The following is a 21249-nucleotide window of genomic DNA, read 5'->3' on the forward strand; positions in this document are numbered from 1 at the left end:
ACCCTTGTTTATCATTAAAGACCCAGAACAGCCCATATCTCCCTCTTCGGTATATGTGGTGTATCCAGCCCAAGGAATATTACGCAGCCTGAAAAAAGAGGATATTCTTTCACAGGTACCAACATGAGGTAGTGGAATGACACCAAGTTTCAGAACACAGACCATAAATTAGCATAATTCAAAAAGATAAATACTGTGTTGTTATAGTAGAAGTGTCAAAAATTTAGAAACAGAAAATAGAATGGGGTGGCCAAAGACTGGAGAAGAGAGGAATGTGGAACTAGTGTTTAGGGGCATAGAGTTTCAGCTTTATAAGATAGTAAGATGGTAGAAATGGTGGATGGTAGAAATGGTTGCACATAACCATGTCTGATAGTATTAGTCATATTTATAGCACCACTGAATGATTTTCACACCACTGATGGTATCTCACATAATTGAATGAATCTTAACATTGGCCATTTCAAAAACTCAGAAAATGATTGAGGTGTCAAATTCTGTCATATGTATTTTATCACAATAAAATGTGTGTGGGTGAAGGCTCTTCCTTGCTCTCAGAGGAAACCATAATTACAGCCTAGCTCTCAAGGCCATTGTTGGCCTGCTTCCCTTCTATGTCGTGGCTCTCTCCCATCACACTCTGTGAACCTGATGGACTCAATGTCCACAGCTCTTAACTCTCTGGGGACTGTACTTCTATGCTTCTTCCCCTGAAGCCACCTTACCATCTCAGGCCCAGGTCCAACATGGAGTCACACTTATGACACACTCACTGTCATCTTGGAGAGATCCTTTCATGTCTTTGTAGGCTCTAGATCTCCCATTCCTTCATTAGTGACACCACACAGCCCCTTGCTACAGTGTGGGCCTGTCTCCTCATCACTTTATTACTTTGAGTAGCTTCCATGACTGACCTGACCACTTTGGATGGAGATGGCTCATCCACAAGTCCTTGTAACATCCTCCCCAGGCCAATTTGATAATTAGCATGAAGCCTTAGATGGTGGCTGCCCAATGGATTTGACTTCAGAAGGGGAGAGCATTTGCTGGACCTGGTGGTACATACTTACTGTCTCAGCTACTTGGGAGACTGAGGTGGGAGGATGGTGTGAGCCTGGGAGTTTGAAGCAAGCCTGGGCAATCTAGAAATATCCTGCCTCTTAAATAAAACAAACAAACAAACAACAACAACAACAAAAAAAAACAAGAGCACTCTGGCCTTGTCTCCTAAGCCCAACCCTGGGGGCTACTTCTCTCCTGGGCAAAGACCCTTAGACAGATAGTCAGGAGAGGCTACTCCAGTCTGCCTTTTCCTTGTCTCTGGAGCAGGAAAGATAGCTAAAGCAAGGGTTTGTGTTTCTCCTTTGAGAAATCAGGTCACTGGGTGTTGCTGAGTGTGCCTTACAGAGCTATGCTAATCAGTTCTCTTCTGGCCTAAATATCTGGTAATTATCTTGGTTTTTTGCTCTGCTAGACTTGGCTTCCTGAAACAGTCCATCCATGCTGTTACTTCTCAGCTCAAGCTCCTTCAGGATATTAACCACCATCAAACAGAAAGCCTGCCTTGCCCTCGCCTCGTGCACACACTGTTCTGAGTCTTTAACCCACGAGGATTCCTCAGATCTCCCCACAGCTTTTGAGGCAGGTCACACTATTGCCCCAGCTCAGAGGGGAGGGGACCAGGCCCACTGCTTCTACCTGCCTCCACCTAGTCCCCAACTCTCTGATTGCTGCTTGGTCTTGAGCATCCTTAGTGGGTTTGGATTCTCAGGACAAGCCCAAGCTCCCAGGTGGTGTAAGGACCCTGCATGTTCCTGCACACTAACTCAGTTGTGTTAGGGTTCTTCAGAGAAACAAAACCAACAGGATGGAGAGAGGGCAGAGGAGGGAGGAAGGGAGGGAGGGAGGAAGAGAGAGAGAGGAGAGATTGGATAGATTGAAAAATCTCCATCTATCTATTTGCATGGTCACAGTTGGCATGTCAGAACCAGAAATCAGGGGTACAGCTGGCTCTGAGTTTAAAGCAGAACTAGTGGTGTAAGCCTTGTTCTGAGTCCATAGACCAGCAGCTCCTGTGTCTGAGGAGGAGAAGGTGAATGGTCTGGTTAGCTCTGTCAACTCAACACAGCTGAACTGCCTAGATGAGACTGGCTTGTGAGTGTGTCTGGGGTGTGTCTTGATTGTTAATTGATGTAGGAGTGACAGCTCACTGTGGAACGTATTATCCTGGGCAGGTGTACCATTCTGGGATGTTTAAGAACAATCACTAAGGGCTTGGAAGGTAGCTTGTGGTTAAGAACACTTGTTTAGTAGAGGATCCAGGTTCAGTTCCCAGAATCCTCAGGTAGGCTAACAAATATCTGTAAGGACAGTTCCAGAGGATCTGATGCTTTTTCTGGCCTTTGTGGGTACGGAGGCACACATGTAGTGCACAGATGCATATTGGTAAAACAACTAAATACATAAAATATAAATCTTAAACTTAGTCTTAAAAAGGAAGGAAGCTAGCTGAGCACAAGATCTTACTTAGTGAGCCAGCAGGCAGCATCCCTCCATGGTTCCCTAACTCCCCTCAATGATAGACTGTGGCCTGTACATATGGGCCAGATAAACCCCTCTTTCCCTTTTGGTCAAAACTTTGTCCAGCATCAGAGTAAAACAAGAACAGTGGGTGTGCCCACTGCACCCAGGAGGGCAAGGGAACAGCCCCACCCCATATCCTTTTCTTCCTATTTGGTCCATCTTTGGAGTGGTGGATAGTGCCCACCCACATTGATAAATCCGAGTCCTCTAGAAACACACACACACACACGCACACACACACACATCACACACACACACACACACACACATACACACACATCACACACACATCACACACACAGGCACACACACACACTGCCACATTCACATATACACACACTCACACACATACACACACTCACATACATGTACTCAATACATATACACACTCACAAAACACTCACATTCTCACACACATTACACACACAGTCACACACACCACACACACACACATACACACACATACCACCCACACACCCACATACCACATTTACATACGCTTACACACATTCATATACATACTCACACACACCACATATACACTCACACACCACACACACACACTCAAGTGCAGTTGTATTGTGACATGGGTATCCCTTAGGTCAGTTAAGTCAGAACATAAAATTGAACATCATTCTCCCCTCTCTCCCCAAGATGGCCTCAAGTCTATCCCTTGAAGATGTGGTTGAGGTCTAGACTCTGCCAGAAAATTCTCTTTGAATGTGCACTCAAGAGCCCTAACTATGCTGAGCTGTGGTGGCACAAGCCTTTAACCCTAGCACTTGGGAGTCAGAAGCAGGTGGATCTCTGAGTTTGAGGCCAGACTAGTCTACAGAGGAGTTCTAGGACAGCCAGGGGTACATAGTGAGACCCTGTTCTAAAAACAAAAAACAAAACAGAAAAAGCCTTAACCACCTGATTCAATGTTTGGCTGCCCAGTGGTTGTGTGCTCTGGGATTTGTGTGTGTGTGTATTATGTGTGGCATGTGTGTTCATGAGATTGATTTCTTCCCGTATTTAGACTGCAGTGTGGAGTAGGGATCAAGTCTCCCTGACTGAGCTTCTGCAGAATGTTTATCTAACTGTAAGCACCTCTTTACAGCCTTCATTCACTCAGATTACTCACAGCAAAAATGTATTAGCCATTCATCATGCACCAGGTCCTGTGGCCAACCCTGGATGCTGGTTGGACAGCAACCATGGAAAGAAAATTAAGGAGAAGCCAGGTAGGGGTACCCATTTCACTGATAAAACTGCACATCTGTATGTGTGTGTCCCAGGTAGATCAGGGGTGGTCTACCCCCTTGAATTTGGGGCTATGACAGAGTAGCATCCAGGGCTTGTTCAGTGCTCCACTATTGCCCCATTTCCCCAGCCCAGTCCATCCTTTTGGAGGGCTATGGGAATGCAGTTGGAATTAGACCTAGAGCTGCACAAGTCCTAGGCTGTTAGGGAAACGATGATTTCCTAACTGGGTTTGGTGGTGCATACCTGGAAGCCCAGCACTCAGAGGCAGAGGCAGGAGGATTACTGGAAGTGTGAGGCCAGCCTGGGCTATATAGAAAATTTCAGGCTAGCCTGGCCTATAAGTGAGGCCATGGAGATAGACAGAGGGTAGGAAAGGAAAAGGAAGAGAGGGGAAAGAATGGAGGGAAGGAGGGAAGGAAGAAGAGAGAGAAGGGACAGAAGGAGGGAGGGAGGGAGTGGGAGAGACACACAGAGGAGAAACGACTGTCTTGGTAACAGGATAGAGGGTCTTTGGTCCCTCCTCACATGTGCTTTGCTGCCTGAAAGTCCATGCAGAACAGCTCCCCATGCCTGTGCTCCAAGGGGGCCCTGGTAAACTCTCAACTCTAGTGCTTAAGCTGTCTGCCGTAGGGCAGTCAGGGCAGCCAGAATTACAGGCCCAGCCCACATCTATGCTCTTTTACTCAACTAGTTTCAGTCTCTCTATTTCTGAAGTTCTAAAATTATATATGAAGAGAAATGCTTTGACCTTGTGGCAATACATTTTCTGTAAGGTCAGAAATAAATAAGTAAAAATTAATCTGACAATCTCTGAGTAGGCTGAAAAATGCCACTCTGTGTTCCCCTTGGATTTGACCCCAGAATGGTTCCACTCATTGACAGCTGATTGGTTTAAATAATTCATAGCCTTTTGCCAGGCCTATGGTTTCCAAGTAGCACCTGCTTGATGAAGGCTGTGACTGATGGGTGATTACAGGCTTAGGCGTTCACTGTGCATCAGAGTGAGGCTCAAACTCATCTCCCTAGCATCTTCAGGCAATTCTGTGTTTTCTCTCTCTCTCAAATAATTTGTGAAGTTAGGGTGGTGTAGGTGTGGAGACCAAGTTAGATTTCTTCCTCTATTGTGTGTGTGTGTGCGCGCGCGCGTGCATGCATGTGTGACAGTGTGCATAAACTTTCAGGAGTCTGTTTTCAACTTCTGTCATGTGGGTACTGGGAATCATTTAGGTCATCAGGCTGATGGTAAGTGTTTTTATGCCCTGAGCTATCTCACTGGCCTTTCCACTTTTTTTTTTTTTTTTTTGCCATGGGGGTCTCTCACTCCATCTGGAGCCAAACATTTCTGCTAGACTGGCTGGCCAGCAAACCCCCAAGATCACTCTCTTCCTGTGCCACCACCAGAACTGGGGTTACAGAAATATTATGCCATGCTTGGCTTTTACATGGCATGTGGAATGAAAAGTCTGCATGCTCGAGTACCAAGCACTTGACATTCCTTCCTTCCCTGGTCTTCTCCCGGGCACTGACTCACTGACAGGCAGTCAAAGGCGAGAACTGGCTGTGTTTCCTGGAACACACGGAGGTGATAGCTGAGTTCTAAGTTGCATGCTTGGCATGCAGGGAACCTGGCCCCCTTTGTTTCTAAGATAGGGTTCCATTAATTTCACAGGCCTATCAAGGACCCAGATTGTCTGCTATCAAAGGGGGACCCCAGTTTCTTCTGGGCCTTCTGATACAGGACAAAATGACCTGCCCTTTTGAAGAGAGGAGAGAGACAGTGCACTCATGGGGCTGAGAGGTTAGAAATGGGACTGAAGGTGGACAGACACATGTCAGTGACAACTTCAACAAAAGGCATCAAAGAGGGGAAATTAAAGACAGTCACAAGTGACAGAAACATGGCACATTCTTAGAGTGAATCATTTCCTTAGACTCAGGGCAAGAGAGAGCAAGTGAGCACAGGCCTCAGCTCACATTGTTAGTCATCCTCCAGGCTCTCTCTCTCCTCTTTCCTTTCCTCTCCCGAGACAGGGTCCCACTGTGTAGCCCTGGTCTGGAACTCACTTTGTAGACCAGGCTGGCCTCAAACTCATAGAGGTCTGCCTGCTTCTGTCTCTCCTGAGTGCTGAGATTAAAGGCCTGTGCTGGCATGCCTAGATAGGGCTTTCCTTTAGGTATGCGGGCTCCCCACAGTGTTTCCTTATCCACACTTGCTGAACCCATCTTTCATTGGACCCTGCTGGTGTGTGCACGTTGAGGATTAGGAAGCAAATCCAAAGGCTGGAAGCTTCAATTCACAGGCCAAGATGGTATCTAATGTTTGGTTTTAATTTCTTTTTCTTTTTGTTTGTTTTTTTGAGACAGGGTTTCTCTGTATTGCTTTGGAGAGTGTCTTGGAACTAGTTCTGTAGACCAAGCTGGCCTCCAACTCACGGAGATCTGCCTGCCTCTGTCTCCCGAGTGCTGGGATTAAAGGCGTGCGCCAACACCCAGGTTTTAATTTCTAAGCACAGGGTTTCTGCTGTGGTAGGATATTCAGAATGTGTGTGGGGTAAACGATAGAATTTCCCAGACAACAGAGACAACAGGGCAGGGAGGGCTGTGAAAGGGCTCGACAAAAGGGAAGGAGGTGGTTGATACATCTGAGTAGGTAGCACGGATTTGGAGAAGATGGAAAAGACTGAAAATAGAACCCTCTGAACTTTCATAATGTCAGAACTGTCCTTAAAACCTTTGTGTTGATAGTAGCCTGCCCACAAAAAGAACATCTCACAGAATATATCACTGATTTCATTTACAAATTCCTCCATGCTGTGGAATGGGTGTGCCCAATGAACTAAGGACCATTCTGCTGGAATGGTGGATGGGAAGTTGGCAGAGAGAAGCCAAGGGTAGAGCTACTTGAATCATAGCAGGCTGGCCACAAGAGCAAAGGAAAACTACCACCCTCCTGCTTCAGAGGAAAGTGACCACAGGGTGGGGAAGAGTGTTTTTGCCTTTTTCACCAGAGGTTGCAATCTCCATAGTAATTCCTCTACAGTTTACAGAACAACTCACGAGTCACTTCACGAAGTCAAAGTACCTGGGCCTGTTGGAGAACTGACTTCAGGAACTAGAAAGGCATTCCCAAGTGAGGAGGGACAGGCTACCTGGTCACCTAGCCCTTGTGCATCTCACTGTTACATGTAATTATGGATGGGCCCAGGATAGCTGTCTATTCTCTGATCTTGGAATGACCATGCTTGGCCCTAAACCCCTGTACTGTAGTTTCCCTCTGTGGGATGGCTTTGGTCCTGGCTGATGGTACCATGTGGTATCCTCAGATCCAGAGTGGCTTCTGGGCACGGGAAGGGTGGCCATCTGGGAGAAGTGGCCGTGGGAAAATGACTGTACCTCACTTAGCTCCTACTTTATATGATATACTGAGGCCGAACTCACTTAATCCTAAAACCATGCCCATGATGAAGATTGTTTTAGAGCCTCATTTTACAAACAGGGTAACTGAGACCTAATGTAGACCACCACAAGAGTTGGGCTGCACCCAGGCAGTATGCTTCCTGAGACAGAGAACTGGCTTCTGTTCTACACTACAAGGAGGAGGGAGATGGGGACCAGAGTGAGTGATGACCTCAGTCCCTGCTCTCTGTTGCTTGGCTGTGTGGCCTTAACTAAGTAAATTAATCTCTCTGAGTCTCAGTTTCTTCATTACAAAATCAATTGTGAGCAGGGCTCTGGTGGTGCACACCTTTAATCCCAGCACTCAGGAGGCAAAGGCAGGTGGATCTCCTAATTTGAGGCTAGCCTGATCTATAGAGCAGATTCCAGGACAGCCAGGTACACAGTGAAACCCTGTCTTGAACCTGCTTCAACGTGACATGACCCAAATTATTCATATATGATAGTGTACAACTCCTAAGCATGTCCTGGGGCTTTTATTCTCGGGGTTGGAGAGAGGATAGCCAGGTGGCTTATGAAGTGGCCCATTAATCAAAAGATAGCAGTACAGATCCTCATTTTCCACCACTCAACACAGGCTATGATCAGTTTTTAGGGTCAAGGGATCAAGGTAAATTCCATCCTATGAGTCACATAACCCTTGTGTGTTAACTTCCAGGATGGAGCATCTCACTATATGGAGTTGGACCTAGGAGTCACATCTTATCAGACACAACGAGGCCTGTTGAGATGGACTGAATTTCAGTGTTACCTGCCAGTTGAAGGGCTGGCCTGTCTGACTAGTGTGTGGGCTCTGAAGGGCCCAGTTCTCAGTTAAGCTGTGACTCATTCCTGCCTTCAGCCAGTTCCCTTGTTTTCTGAACTTGATACTCCTGACCACAGTTGTTTCTACAGGCAGATGTTTGAGAATGAGGAGAGAAAAAAGAGAGGTTGGTTCTGCCACTCACTGCAGGAGTAACAGAGGGGAAGGTTTTTGCCCCAAAAGTCAGTGTTCTCCTCAGCCCCAGGAGGGAGGAGTGATGACAGGGTGAAGAAACAGCAGTGCTTTCCAGCAGTAGCTTCCAGAAACTACCACAAAAAGTTCCCTTGGGAAAGAGCACCTGTGTCCCAGCCAGCATCCACTGCCATTTCTCAGTGGAAGATACCTGCTGGACCACTGGACCCTCAGCCCCACCTACACCTACAACAGGAGGAGCATCCACTGGAGCTGTAGCCCCAGCTGCACCTCAAGGAGTGACCACCTGAGCACTGGGCCCACTTCCACCAAGAGGAGCGTTCACTGGAAACTCTGCTCTACTTGTGCCTGAAGGAGAGGTCAACAGAGCCATAGTCCCCAATTATACCAACTGGAGAAAGAGAAAACCCCTGAAGAACAACCTCCATCTATTCTGAGTAGAGGAAGAGGCAACAAGGTAAGAACATACTCAACAATATAAAGAGTAATACGGCACCACTAGAAACTAGTGGTGCTACTATAGCAAGACCTGAACATCACACCACAGATGAAGCAGAAGAAAATGACTTAAAAATAACTTTATGGGGATGATTGCTGCCCTTAAAGAGGAAATGAAAAAATCTCTTAAAAATAGAGGAAAAGACAAACAAAAGTTGGAAGATATCAACAAATCCCTTAAAAAATAAATAAAAAGTAATCAAACAAGTGAAGGAAACGATTTGAGACATGAAATCTGAAATAGAGGCATAAAGAAAATACAAACTGAAGGAATTCTGGAAATGGAAAATTGGGGTAAATGACCCAGAACCACAAATGCAAGCACAAACAACAGACTACAAGAGGTGGAAGAAGGAATTTCAGGCATTGAAGGTAACTTGGAGGAAATAGATTCATTGGCTAAAGAAAAATTTAAATCCAACAAATCCTTAACACAAAACATGCAGGAAGACTGGGATACCATGAAAAGAATGAACCTAAGAACAATAGACCTAGAAGAAGGAGAAGAAGTCCAACTCAAAGGCATAGAAAATATATTCAACAAGACCATAGAGAAAAAACTTTCCCAATCTAAAGAAGGACTTGCCTATGAAAATATAAGAGGTTTACAGAACACTAAATAGACTGTACCAAAAAAGTCTCCTTGTCAGATAATAAAACAATAAATATACAGAATAAAGAAAGAATATTAAGAGCTTCAAAGGAGAAAGGCCAGGTAACATACAAAGGCAGACCTATCAGAATTACACTTGACTTCTCAACAGAATCAATGAAAGCCAGAAGGTCTTGGTCAGAGGTTATGCAGACACTAAGGGACCATGGATGCCAGTATAGACTACTTTACCCAGCAAAGCTTTCAATAACCACAGATGGAGATAACAAGATATTCCATGATAAAACTAAATTTAAACAATGCCTATCCACAAACCCAGCCCTACAGAAAGTACTAGAAGGAAAATGCCAACCCAAGGAAATCACATATGTCCACAAGAACACAGAAAATGGATGAGATTACAGCAGCAAATCCCAAAGACGGGAACTGAGCACACAATGCCATCATCAACAACAAAAATAACAGGAACTAGTAATCACTGGTCATTAATATCCATTAATATAAATATTCTCAATTTACCTACAAAAAGACACAGGGTAACAGATTGGATACAAACCAGAATCCATCCATCCTTCTTCTGCTTACAAGAAACACACCTCAGACAGACATTACCTCAGAGTAAAGGGTTGGGAAAAAAATTTTCCCAATCAAATGGACCTAAGAAACAAGCTAGTGTAGCTATCCTAATATCTAACAAAATAGACTTCAAACTAAAATCAATCAAAAAAGATAAAGAAGGGCATTTCATATTCATCACAGGAAAAGTCCATGAAGAGGAAATCTCAATTCTGAACATCTATGCCCCAAACACAAGGGCTCCTGCATTTGTAAAGGAAACATTACTAAAGCTTAAATCACAAATCAAGCCCCACACACTAATAGTGGGAGACTTCAACACCCCATTCCCACTAGACAGATCTGCTAGACAGAAGCTTATCAGAGAAATAATGGAACTAACATAGGCTATAACTCAAATGGATTTAACAGATATCTATAGAACACCCAAACACAATAATATATTTTCTCTTCAGCACCTCCTGGAACCTTCTCAAAAATTGACCACATACTCAGTAACAAAACAAACCTCAACAGATACAAAATAAGTAAATAAATAAATAAAAAGTAAATAAATAAATAGGAATAAACCCCTGTACCCTATCAGAGCACCACGGCTTAAAGTTAGAATTCAACATCAACATTAATTTCAGAAAGCCCACAAACTCCTGGAAATTGAACAATGATCAACTAAACCATCACTGGGGCAAGGAAGAAATAAAGAAAGAAATAAAATACTTCCCAAAATTTAATTAAAATGACAGCACAAAATACCCAAACTGATGGGACACAATGAAAGCAGTGCTGAGAGGAAAGTTCATAGAACTAAATACCTACATAAAGAAGCTGGAAAATCCCACTCTAGCGAATTAACAGAACAACTGAAAGTGCTAGGGGAAAAAAAAAAAAAAAAAAAAAAAAAAAAAAAAAGCAAACTCACCCAGAACGACTGGACAGCAAGAAATAGTCAAATAGAAGGCCAAAATCAATAAAATAGAAACAAAGAAAATGATGCAAAGAACCAATGAGACAAAGAGTTGGTTCTTTGAGAAATTCAACAAAATAGATAAACGGTTATCCAAACTAATCAAAAGACAGAGAGAGACTATCCAAATTAACAAAATCAGAAATGAAAAGGGAGACATAACAACAGACACTGAGAAAATCTGAAGAATTATCTGGTCATACTTCAAAAAACCTGTATTCCACAAAATTGGAAAATTTTAAATAGATAAATGATTTTTTAGATAAGTACAAAATACCAAAATTAAACCAAGAACAGATAAACAACTTAAACACACATATAACCCCTAAGGAAATAGAAACAGTTATCAATAGTATCCCATCCAAAAAAAGCTCAGGCCCAGATGGATTAAGTGCAAAATTCTACCAGATGTTCAAAGAAAATATAATATCAATACTCCTCAAATTATTCCACACAATAGAAACAGAAGAAACATTGCCAAAAAATTTCTTATGAGGTTAGTTACCCTGATACCCAAACCACACAAAGACACAACTAAGAAAGAGACACAGACCAATTTTCCTCATGAACATAGATGCAAAAATACTCAATAAAATACTGGCAAACTAAATTTAGGAACAAGTTAGAAAAATTATCCACCATGACCAAGTAGGATCCATCCCAGAGATGCAGGGATGGTTAAACATACAAAAATCCATCGATGTAATCCACTATATAAATAAACTCAAAGAAAAAACCCCATACGATCATCCCACTAGATACTGCAAAAAGCCTTGGACAAAATTTAATACCCTTGGAGAGAATAGGGATACAAGGAACACACCTAAACATAATAAAGGCAATATACAGTAACCCAACAGCCAACATCAATCTAAATGGAGAGAAACTCAAAGCAATCCCACTGAAACCAGGAACATGATGAGGCTGTTCACTCTCTCCATATCTATTAAACGTAATACTTGAAGTTCTAGCTATAGCAATAAGACAACAAAAGGAGACCAAAGGGATACAGATTGGAAAAGAAATCAAACTCTCACTATTTGCTGATGGTAGTATACATAAGTGACCCCCCAAATTCTACCAGAGAACTCCTACAATTGAAAAACACCTTCAGTAATGTAGCAGGATATAAGATTAACTCAAAAAATCAGTAGCCATCCTATATACAGATGACAAATGGGCTAAGAAGGAAATCAGAGAAACATCACCCTTCACAATAGCCACAAATAACATAAAATATGTTGGGGGGTAACTCTAACCAAACAAGTGAAAAACCTGTATGACAAGAACTTCAAGTCTTTAAAGGAAGAAATTAAAGAGGATACCAGAAAATGGAAAGATCTCCTATGCTCTTGGGTAGGTAGGATCAACATAGTAAAAATGGCAATCCTACCAAAAGTAATCTACAGATACAGTGCAATCCTCATCAAAATCCCAGAACAATTCTTCACAGACCTTGATAGAAAAATACTCAACTTCACATGGAAAAACAAAAAACCCAGGATAGCCAAAACAATCCTGTACAATAAAGGATCATCTGGGGGCATTACCATCCCTGATTTCAAGTTCTACTATAGAGCTACGTTAATGAAAACAGCTTGGTATTGGCATGAAAACTGACAGGTGGGCCAATGGAATTGAATAGAAGACCCCGATATCAACCCACACACCTATGGGTGTGGACCACAAGGAGGGCATGGCCTGCAATGACTGGCAGGATGGGCATCATATTAAACCTAGACAGCCACCATCTACCTCTTTCCTCCTACAGAAGAGGAAATGGAGGCTGCAAGAGTGAGAGTCTTGGCCAAGTTCATAATGCTTAGAAGTGGAAGACACAGAAAGATTCTAGCCCAGGTTATCCACTTTTTTATCCAGTACTATTTCTGGCACCCCACTCACTGCCTGGGAACATCTGCTGGGCAAATCTTAGTGAATGTCCTGGGAAGAAAAATGGCAAGGGCCTCATTTCCTTGTGTGACTTGATGGAGCTGTTTCTGCTGCTGTTGCTGCTATGAAGTGTGTGTGTGTGTGTGCGTATGTGCTTGTGTGTGTGTGTGTATCTTTTGTCAGCACCAAATCTACCCTAAACTGAAAAGAGAGTGACTTCAGTGTTGTCGCTTTTCCTTCCTTTGGTGCTAATGTCTCTCCATATCCAATAGCCTCTGCTTCAGAGGAGAAATCATAATGAATGACTGAAAATAACCCCACTAAAGAAACATTGATTTGAATCACAGAGGTAACTATTTCTTTTTAGTCACCTCTTTCTCTCTGCACTTCCTGGAAGAGGCTTGCAGAATCTGCAAAATCCTTCTAAGTCAAGAACAGTCAGCTGGGCAGTGGTGGTGCATGCCTTTAGTCCCAGCACTCGGGAGGCAGAGGCAGGTGGATATCTCTGAGTTTGAGGCCCGCCTGGTCTATAAGAACTAGTTCCTCTTGTGTATAAGAGCTAGTTCCAGGATAGCCAGTGCTACACAAAGAAATCCTATCTAGGAAAAACAAAACAAAACAAACAAACAAACAAATGACAGCGCCAAATGATTGATCTGAAAGTCTACTTAACCAGCATCCATCCCTATAAATCCAGAACACCACCAAACACCATCTACAGGACAGGGTTCCCTGAGATCCACAGGAGAGGGTATGGCTTTCCTACCCTTGTCCTGTCTTGGTAAGTATCTTGCTAGGGGGAAGGTCAAAGTAGTCCACATAACCATGCAAGCCTATTACAAGTTGATCTTATTCATCACCATGATACATGCCCTGGTCTGAAGAGATTCAGTAGAGCTCCATATGTGGATCCCCAAGGAAACTGAGGGACATGAGGACGTGTTTCTGTAGAAACCTTACTCGACCCACATGTTCTACAAGCAAAGCTGAAATTGCCAGAAAAACATATACAGGCACAGGCCTCCCCACGCTGCTGCCTTTTACTTGTAATGCAGGTCTATGCGTTTTACAATGCCTCTGTGGAGTGCCACAGCCAAGTTGTGAATTGCACGTTCTCTTTCTGCTTGGAGAACAGTTCTATTCAGCCAAGCAGCCAATAGGAGTTAAACTGATTAATAAAAGTCCATTTCTTTTAAGCGTCATTTTAAGTATTGTGATCTGACTTTTCTGTGACTGTGAGGATCTGAACAAAGCCAGTTTGGAAGCTACTAAAATGAATGTACTACTCAGCTCTATCGACACAGTGTGTTCTGAGGCTGCTAGTCAGGTAATGATGCCAACAGCTGGAAGGAGACAAGTGTGTCATGAATGTGTTGATTCACTGGGGCTAAGGGGAAAACCACCGTGGCCAGGCTTGATGTCCTAGGCAACATAAGGCCAAGGAAAGTTCTGGAATTTTGACTTCCCTAAATCCAAATGTGGGTTGGCTAGTTAAGTGAAGACTGAAAAGTATTCTGCTATAGCTGACCCTCAGGATTCTGTGTAAGAGAGTCTACAGGTCCATGAGGGGAGTCAGCACATCAGTGGGGTCAGGAGGAAGTGACCGGAACATCCTGGCTTCATTCTTCACTCAGGTTGCAGATCAAAGCTGCTTCCTCAACCTGCTTCTCTTTTAGTTGGAGGGAACCAGCCCACTTTCAATCTCACCTTCTCCTTATCCTCTTTCCACACACATTACATTTGACCCACTTCCCCCTTCTATCCAAAGACTCGGCCCAATTCTCAAGCCTTCTCCCCCACAGTTCTGACCCACTTCTCTACCATTTCCACAAAGACATGACCCAATTTGCCTCCATCCCTCCTCATGCACATGCAGTCACCCCCCACTCTCCGTTCTCACGCTATAGCCCCAACCTCGCTTCTACCCCCTGGCTCCTCGTCACACCTGTTCCTCCCTGTTTCCCCACACAGACTGGAGCTGGACCAACGTTCTTCTCCCCAAGGCCACACAGCACCCGCCTCTCCAGTTCAGGGAAGACCCAGTTCTACTTCGGCAGTGTCCTTTCTCCAAGGTGTGTTCCCAGAGATCACTCCTCAAACTCTGCTTCCATCTCGGACCTCACCACACAGCCCCTTCCCAAGGACATGCCTGCCGGTCACTATTGAAATGTCAAGGCCACTCACAATGCCAGTGTTCCCAATTACAGTTTGCAGCCCAGCCCTGCACAGGCAATTACCACCGCACCTGCTATGGCCAGAGGAAACTGTGCAGCTGCCTGTGCCTTCATCTGAAATTCTGTTATTAGGTTATTTTTAAATAAATAATTTTGTTGGCTGCCTATCTGCCAGTGCTTGCATTTAAAAATAATAAAAATGATCTGTGATTAGTTATGAAGTGTGACCAGGAGGCAGGCCAGGACCAGGAAGGGGCCAATGTCCCAGCCAGAGAACCTTCTCCTCAGGTCCTCACACCAGTAGAACTCTTTAAGAGGTGACTGAAGAAGGCTTTCAGTGGTCTTCCTATTAAGTAAATATGTGTCAATCATCACAAATGATTTTAATTTACCCATAGTTAGAAAAGCTGCCAAACAATTTGTTAAGTATCGTCACTTTCGGGGATTGATGTATGCAGATAAACATGGAGTGGTGGCAACTAGTGGAAGGGAGACCAAAGGGGCTTTGTGCAATTCCCCTCATCTTTCTCATGTGTTTCTCCTTTTGTAATCGCCTATGTAAGCAATGGAGACAAAGTGACCGCCAGATGCCTGCTCACCGGAGTCCATGTGACACTCAGGCTGGGATTAAGATTAGAAATGCTGCTGTTTGGGAAAAAGCAGAATTTTCTTTCCAAAATGAAGTAATCACAGATGAAAGGTTTGGGATGTGACAAAGAATTATTTTAAATGTTCATTATTGTGATGATAAAAGTTCCAGTTGTTGTAGAAGCCATCACGACCTTCTTCACCTTGGCCTTCATCCCAGTCATCACACTCAGAGCTACCACCATCATCATGCTCAGGTACCACCTTCACCACTACCATCATCATCATCATCCTCACACTCAGGTATCACCTTCATCGCCATCATCATACTCAGAGCTAACACCTCCGTCATTTTCATCATCATCATCATCACCATCACACTTAGGTACCACCTTCACCAACATTACCACACTCAGGTATCACCTTCATCACAATACTCCCTTTTCTTCACTTTGCCTCTTCATCTACACCATCCCCTTTATTTATAAATGAAGTCTTTGAAAATAATGGTGGAAAAATAGAAAATGTATTCCCTATTTATTTCATTTTTTTTTGAACAAAATACCTTGTATCCCAGGCTGGGATCAAACATGATACCTAGTCAAGGATGGCTCTGAACTCCTGATGCCCCTGCCTCCACCGCTGACATGCTAGGATTATGGATTTGTACCACCACCCCCAGTTTCTAGGTGACACTGAAGATTGAACCCAGGCTTCATGATTATTAGGCAAGCATTCTGTCCACTGAGCCACGTCTCAGCTCCCTTGTCTTTATTTTTAAGTATTTAAACATATCTCTATGGATATGTTATCCGTTTGTGGTTTAGCAACTTTCCTTCCCTTTGTTTTCCATGTCCTCCAGGACTCCCCTTGCTTTCTTCTCATTCTTCCATCTCCCTTGAGGCTGGCATGCAGCACACTTCCAAAGGCCTACAAGTCATGCGGACCTTGCTTGCTAGAAACAGCTTGGAGAAGGGCAGCTGAAGCAAGGAGAGTTTAAATTCTCTGTACTCACAATCACGTCTCCATCCAAATCAATAGTCATTCTGAACTGATGCCAGGCCTTTTACAGACAGAGATGTACAGTGTCCCACCCCTTCAGTGTTCACTAAGTTAATGCTGGCCCTCAGCTGTCAGGCAGTGAGGAATAAAGTCCACAGACTTTCCCTTCGGGACACACCCCTGGCATTGCCCATTGCTTCCTTTTGCTTTTGATCAAACTCTGACACTGATGGACTTTTGTGCTGGAAATCCATTTGTGGACCGGAGTTTCATACCCAGCCCCTCTGATGACTCATCTAATATCACCCGACTTCTCTGAGTCTTGCTTTCTCATCCAGTCAGTGGTAATTTCATAATACTGCATGGGTGAGAATCCAGTGAAATATGGTCTTTACGTTAGTGCCTGGAGTCCATCCAGCCCATGGTAGGTGGATGTTCTGGGTGTTTGATTCCCACAGCATGGCATCCCAGAGGGACACCTGAAAGACAGAGAACTGGTGGTATTTGGATGTCTGGGTGAATGACAGACATTCCTGGGAGGTGTCCTATGTCCCCTTGCTGGCTACTCCTGTGGCACAGACAAGGAACTCTAATTTAGTTCCAGGGTCTATATTAAATATTCTTGGGGTGAAGTTCAGACCCCAAGTCCAGAGATTCCTTTTTGCATGATGGGGAAGGGGATCTAAGTGATCCAGTCAGAGATAGGGGTAGGAAGGGGATGAAGAAAATGGTGTGCCTCTCTGACCTTCCTGCACTGTTGGCACCCAGACAATCTTTGGGCTTGTTGGAACGTTATTTTGTCACCACATTTTCTTACAGGGTCCATCTCTGCTTCAGCGGAGGGATTCTGCAGCTGCCTGCTCCTGGGGTCCACCCTCTCTCTACTCTCTGCTCATCTTTACCTCACTCATCCATCTAGGGTGGTTGATAATTGCATTTGGGAGCTGTGACACAGGCAGGGAAGGAGGCTAAATTCCCACATGATTGTATGTCCTTTTAAAAACTTTAAGAATGCTCTGAGACAATTCACTCCACAGATGGGGGAAGATCTGACACCTTGGCTCATACCTGGAGAAGATATGGGGCCTAGACTCTATGTTGGAGCTAGGGAAGTGGACAGAGGGTACCCAAACCCAGCCCCACCTCTACTTATCAGCTGTGAAGGGTGATTACCTAGTTTCTTGGCTACTTAGCTTGTCCATCTGCAAAATGAGATTTTAAAGCTGGGCCCACATGGTTATAGTGAGGATAAAATAATATAAAAGTGCATTTCTTTCTCTTTGAAGCTTTCATTTTCTTTGTATTTTCTCCTTCCTCCCAGGTTCCTTGATGTAGATTTTTAGAAATGTTGGTGGTTCAGAGGTGGGATGCTGGAGCCCAGTGACCTTGGGAAGATGGGCAGGGAAGAATCCTACATAAGTTGGATTGCATGCATAATGACGGCAACTTGATTATGTGGGCTCATTACTAAATTGAAAAACAAATGATATCAAAATAACAGTAATTGTATGGGAAGCCAGTGGGCATGTCTAACCTCTGATTTGTTTGTGACTACTGCCCTAGTTTATAATTGATGCCCAATCATGCAGTTATTAAAAAGAAGACACCCAACTTGAGAACACTGACAACGGTGATGCATCTTTGCAGCATGGGAAGTTCTTGCCTCGCTTTTAATTAAAGGAAAGCTATGCAAGATTTTCCCCTCATTTTTCCAATTCTTTCTCCCCCCCCAACCCCTCAGGCCATCTGTCCAGCTATTAAAATCTCATCAGCTTCATTGTGAGAGTAGTTACTTCCCCAAGACTGACATCCCAAAGGGGGCGCTTGGATCCAGGGAGCTCATAGCATTTGGGTCCCTCTGAAGGGCAGACACTAGCTTTGGGCTTTTGTTGGGAGGGATCCCATTTCCCTTCCTGACTTCTCAATGCTAAATCAACAAGGGACTCTGTGATTTATTTCACTGCCTCATGTTAATGCCCAGTAATTAGTTTATAGCCTTACTAATGTGTGGACATGTTCTGTGGTGGAAGGAATCATGACAGCTCTTGTCAGAGGGTTAGGATCTAACAAGACAGTGCTTTATCTATGGAAGAAGTCCTCTTGGGGTGAAGTTCAACACTCCAAATTCAGTGTGTTCTTTATGAATGAGGCAGGAGGGGATGCTTGTGAATCTAAGTGGTCCAGCCAGCATATGAAGGGAACCAAACCAATGGCCTGTGTCCTCTTAGGCACAACCAACACCTGCATTGCTATCATGCCAGAAATATCAGAGTCAGAAGCTCAAATTTCCTGGAAGATGGATCTCTGGGAATGCAGAGGAATCACCTGTGTCAATGGACATGGGGAAACTCATCTTCATTGTGGGCCAGGTCATCCCCTGGGTTTTGTAGAATGGAGGAGGCAAGCAGGGCACTATCATGCATACATTTGTTCCTCTCTAGTTCTTGATGTTGAGTGTGATATATCCATCTGCTCCAAGGTCCTGCCTTGACTTCCCTGTCATGATGGGCTGGCTAAACCATCAGTTGTGAGCCAGAAGAAATCCTTTCTTTCTCAAGTTGGGTACTTTTTAATTTTACTTTATTTATTTCTTTTTCCAGATGGGGTTTCTCTGTGTAACAGTACTAGCCACCCTGGAACTTGCTCTGTAGACCAGGCTGGTCTCAAATTAACAGAAGTCTGCCTGTCTCTGCCTTCTGAATGCTAGGATTAAAGGCATGTGCCACCACCGGCCAGCAACTTAAGTACTTTTTATCACAGCACCAGGGAAAGAAACCAAGATACTATCTTTAGGCCTTCAAGGTACATTATTCCAAACCCTTCCTGTTTTCCCTGAATACTTTTGTCACTAGATGTTACAAGGAGGCTGTCACCTCTGTGACACAGTTGTCCCCTTTGCCTCTTTGACCAGGAACTGTCACTACTGAAATACCTGGACACTTCTTCCAGAAGCAAAGACAGTCAGTTGTCTGGCTTTGTGGATTGCACATCCACAGATTCAACTAACCACAGGTCACATATATTATTAAGACTTGCAATACAGTGAGATCATTCAAACATTTTCTTTGTTCTCACTCCCTAATGACATCTTGGAGTGAATTTTTACACAGCATTTGAGTTATACCTGGAGACACCAGTCATTTAGAGATGGTTGAAGTATACCAGCAGATATGTGTTGGCTACTTGCCTTTACTCCTTCTCTTCCTCCCCCTCCTTTATTTTCTCAAGAACTTGAGCCTCTTTGGGTTTTTCCAATGAGGGCCTTGGGGGAGGGTTCTGGAACCATTCCCACATGGATACAAAAGCATGACTATACTTCATACCAGGCAGTTGATCTTTAGGTTTGATAGACTAAGGCAGGGAAAGAAATCCTTTCGACACAGAGAGGAAGGGGTCAAACCCTCTATCTCTGGTGGAGGTTTGGGGAACAGTCTCTCTCCCAACTGCCCATAGGAAGTTTGGCAAATCCACAGCACACATAAGGGCAGCCACCCCATCTCTCTCCCTACTGTCACCTATAACATGATCTTGATGGGAGACAGATACAATCCTAAGAATTGAAACTTCCTGACACCCCATAAAGGCTATTGGAAATCCAGAGACTTCCATGGGTTGACTTTTGACCTTTATGCTTTCTTTTTTTCCCTGTTCTTTAGCACATCTGAGGCAGAAATCTTGGGTGTTCTGGGGATGGAGGCCCCCCCATCCACTTCTTTCAAACCCAATGATGGTCTATTGTCAAAGTGTGGTTTCTGGGCTAATATTTCTCTCTCTGTCTTTCTACCTCTCTGTCTCTGCTTCTCTCTGTGTGTCTGCCTGCCTGTCTCTGTCTCTGTCTTTCTCTCTGTAAGGTGTCATTCCTCAGGCACTATTAACTTTGCTTTTCCTTTTGGAAAGGGGCTCAGTTGTTGGCCTGGAGCTCTCCAGAAAGGCATCTTCTCAACACTGGAATTACAAGCTCATGCCATCATGCCAGGAGTTCTACATCAGTTCTGGAGCTCGGACTGGGTCTTCACTCTTGCCAGGCAAGTCTTCACTGACTGAGCTATCTCTCTAGCCTTAAGCTTGGCATTTGAAGCCATTGTTAAAACTATAATGAGACCCTTAAATCTGTGTGACTGTAAACATTGCTCAGGATGATGCTGTAGCATCAGTATCACTTTAATCACTTAGAGACAAGTGCCTGGAAAATAGCAGAGTGGTCGGTGTCTGGATAATGCACATGGTCTCTAAATAATGGGTGGTTGAGAACTCATACTTGGGAGCAACACCTGCTAACATCAGAGTTTCTGCGTGTAGTAAGCCTTGACCTTTTGAATGTGAGTCTTCTAGCATGCTGCTGGTTGCATGTCATCTCTGCTTTTGCCAGCAGATGAGAAGGTGGCTCAGAGAGGCTAATGTCCAGAGCAACCTTTTCCAGGGGAGGGAGCCACTGGAAAAATCAAGGGCAGGAAGCCCTTAGGGCTGAGGGGGAAATCTACAGGTGCTACAACTTGTGACCCTGTTGGTCAAGGCTTCAGATATCATTTAATCTGTGGTCCTAGGGCCACAGGACTTGTGGCTCTTTCTTGTTTCTCCACCAACAGTGGTGTTTCAGAGGGCTGTCTCTGAACAGACTGTCTGGAGGAGCAGAGGGATCCCCATTGCCTGGGAGAGGCAGATCCTTCCTTGAATCATTGTCTCTTCTGCCCCCAACCAACAT

General features: G+C 44.2%; 1 protein-coding gene across 2 annotated transcripts in view; it reads right to left on the reverse strand.

The window, feature by feature from the left end:
• Cacng2 (calcium voltage-gated channel auxiliary subunit gamma 2) overlaps positions 1-21249 on the reverse strand; it is a 115791-nt gene that overhangs the window by 80738 nt on the left and 13804 nt on the right. The gene's annotated exons all lie outside the window — the stretch shown is intronic.

The sequence above is a fragment of the Phodopus roborovskii genome, unplaced genomic scaffold, assembly GCF_943737965.1.
Source record: "Phodopus roborovskii unplaced genomic scaffold, PHOROB, whole genome shotgun sequence".
NCBI classification, from domain to species: domain Eukaryota; kingdom Metazoa; phylum Chordata; class Mammalia; order Rodentia; family Cricetidae; genus Phodopus; species Phodopus roborovskii.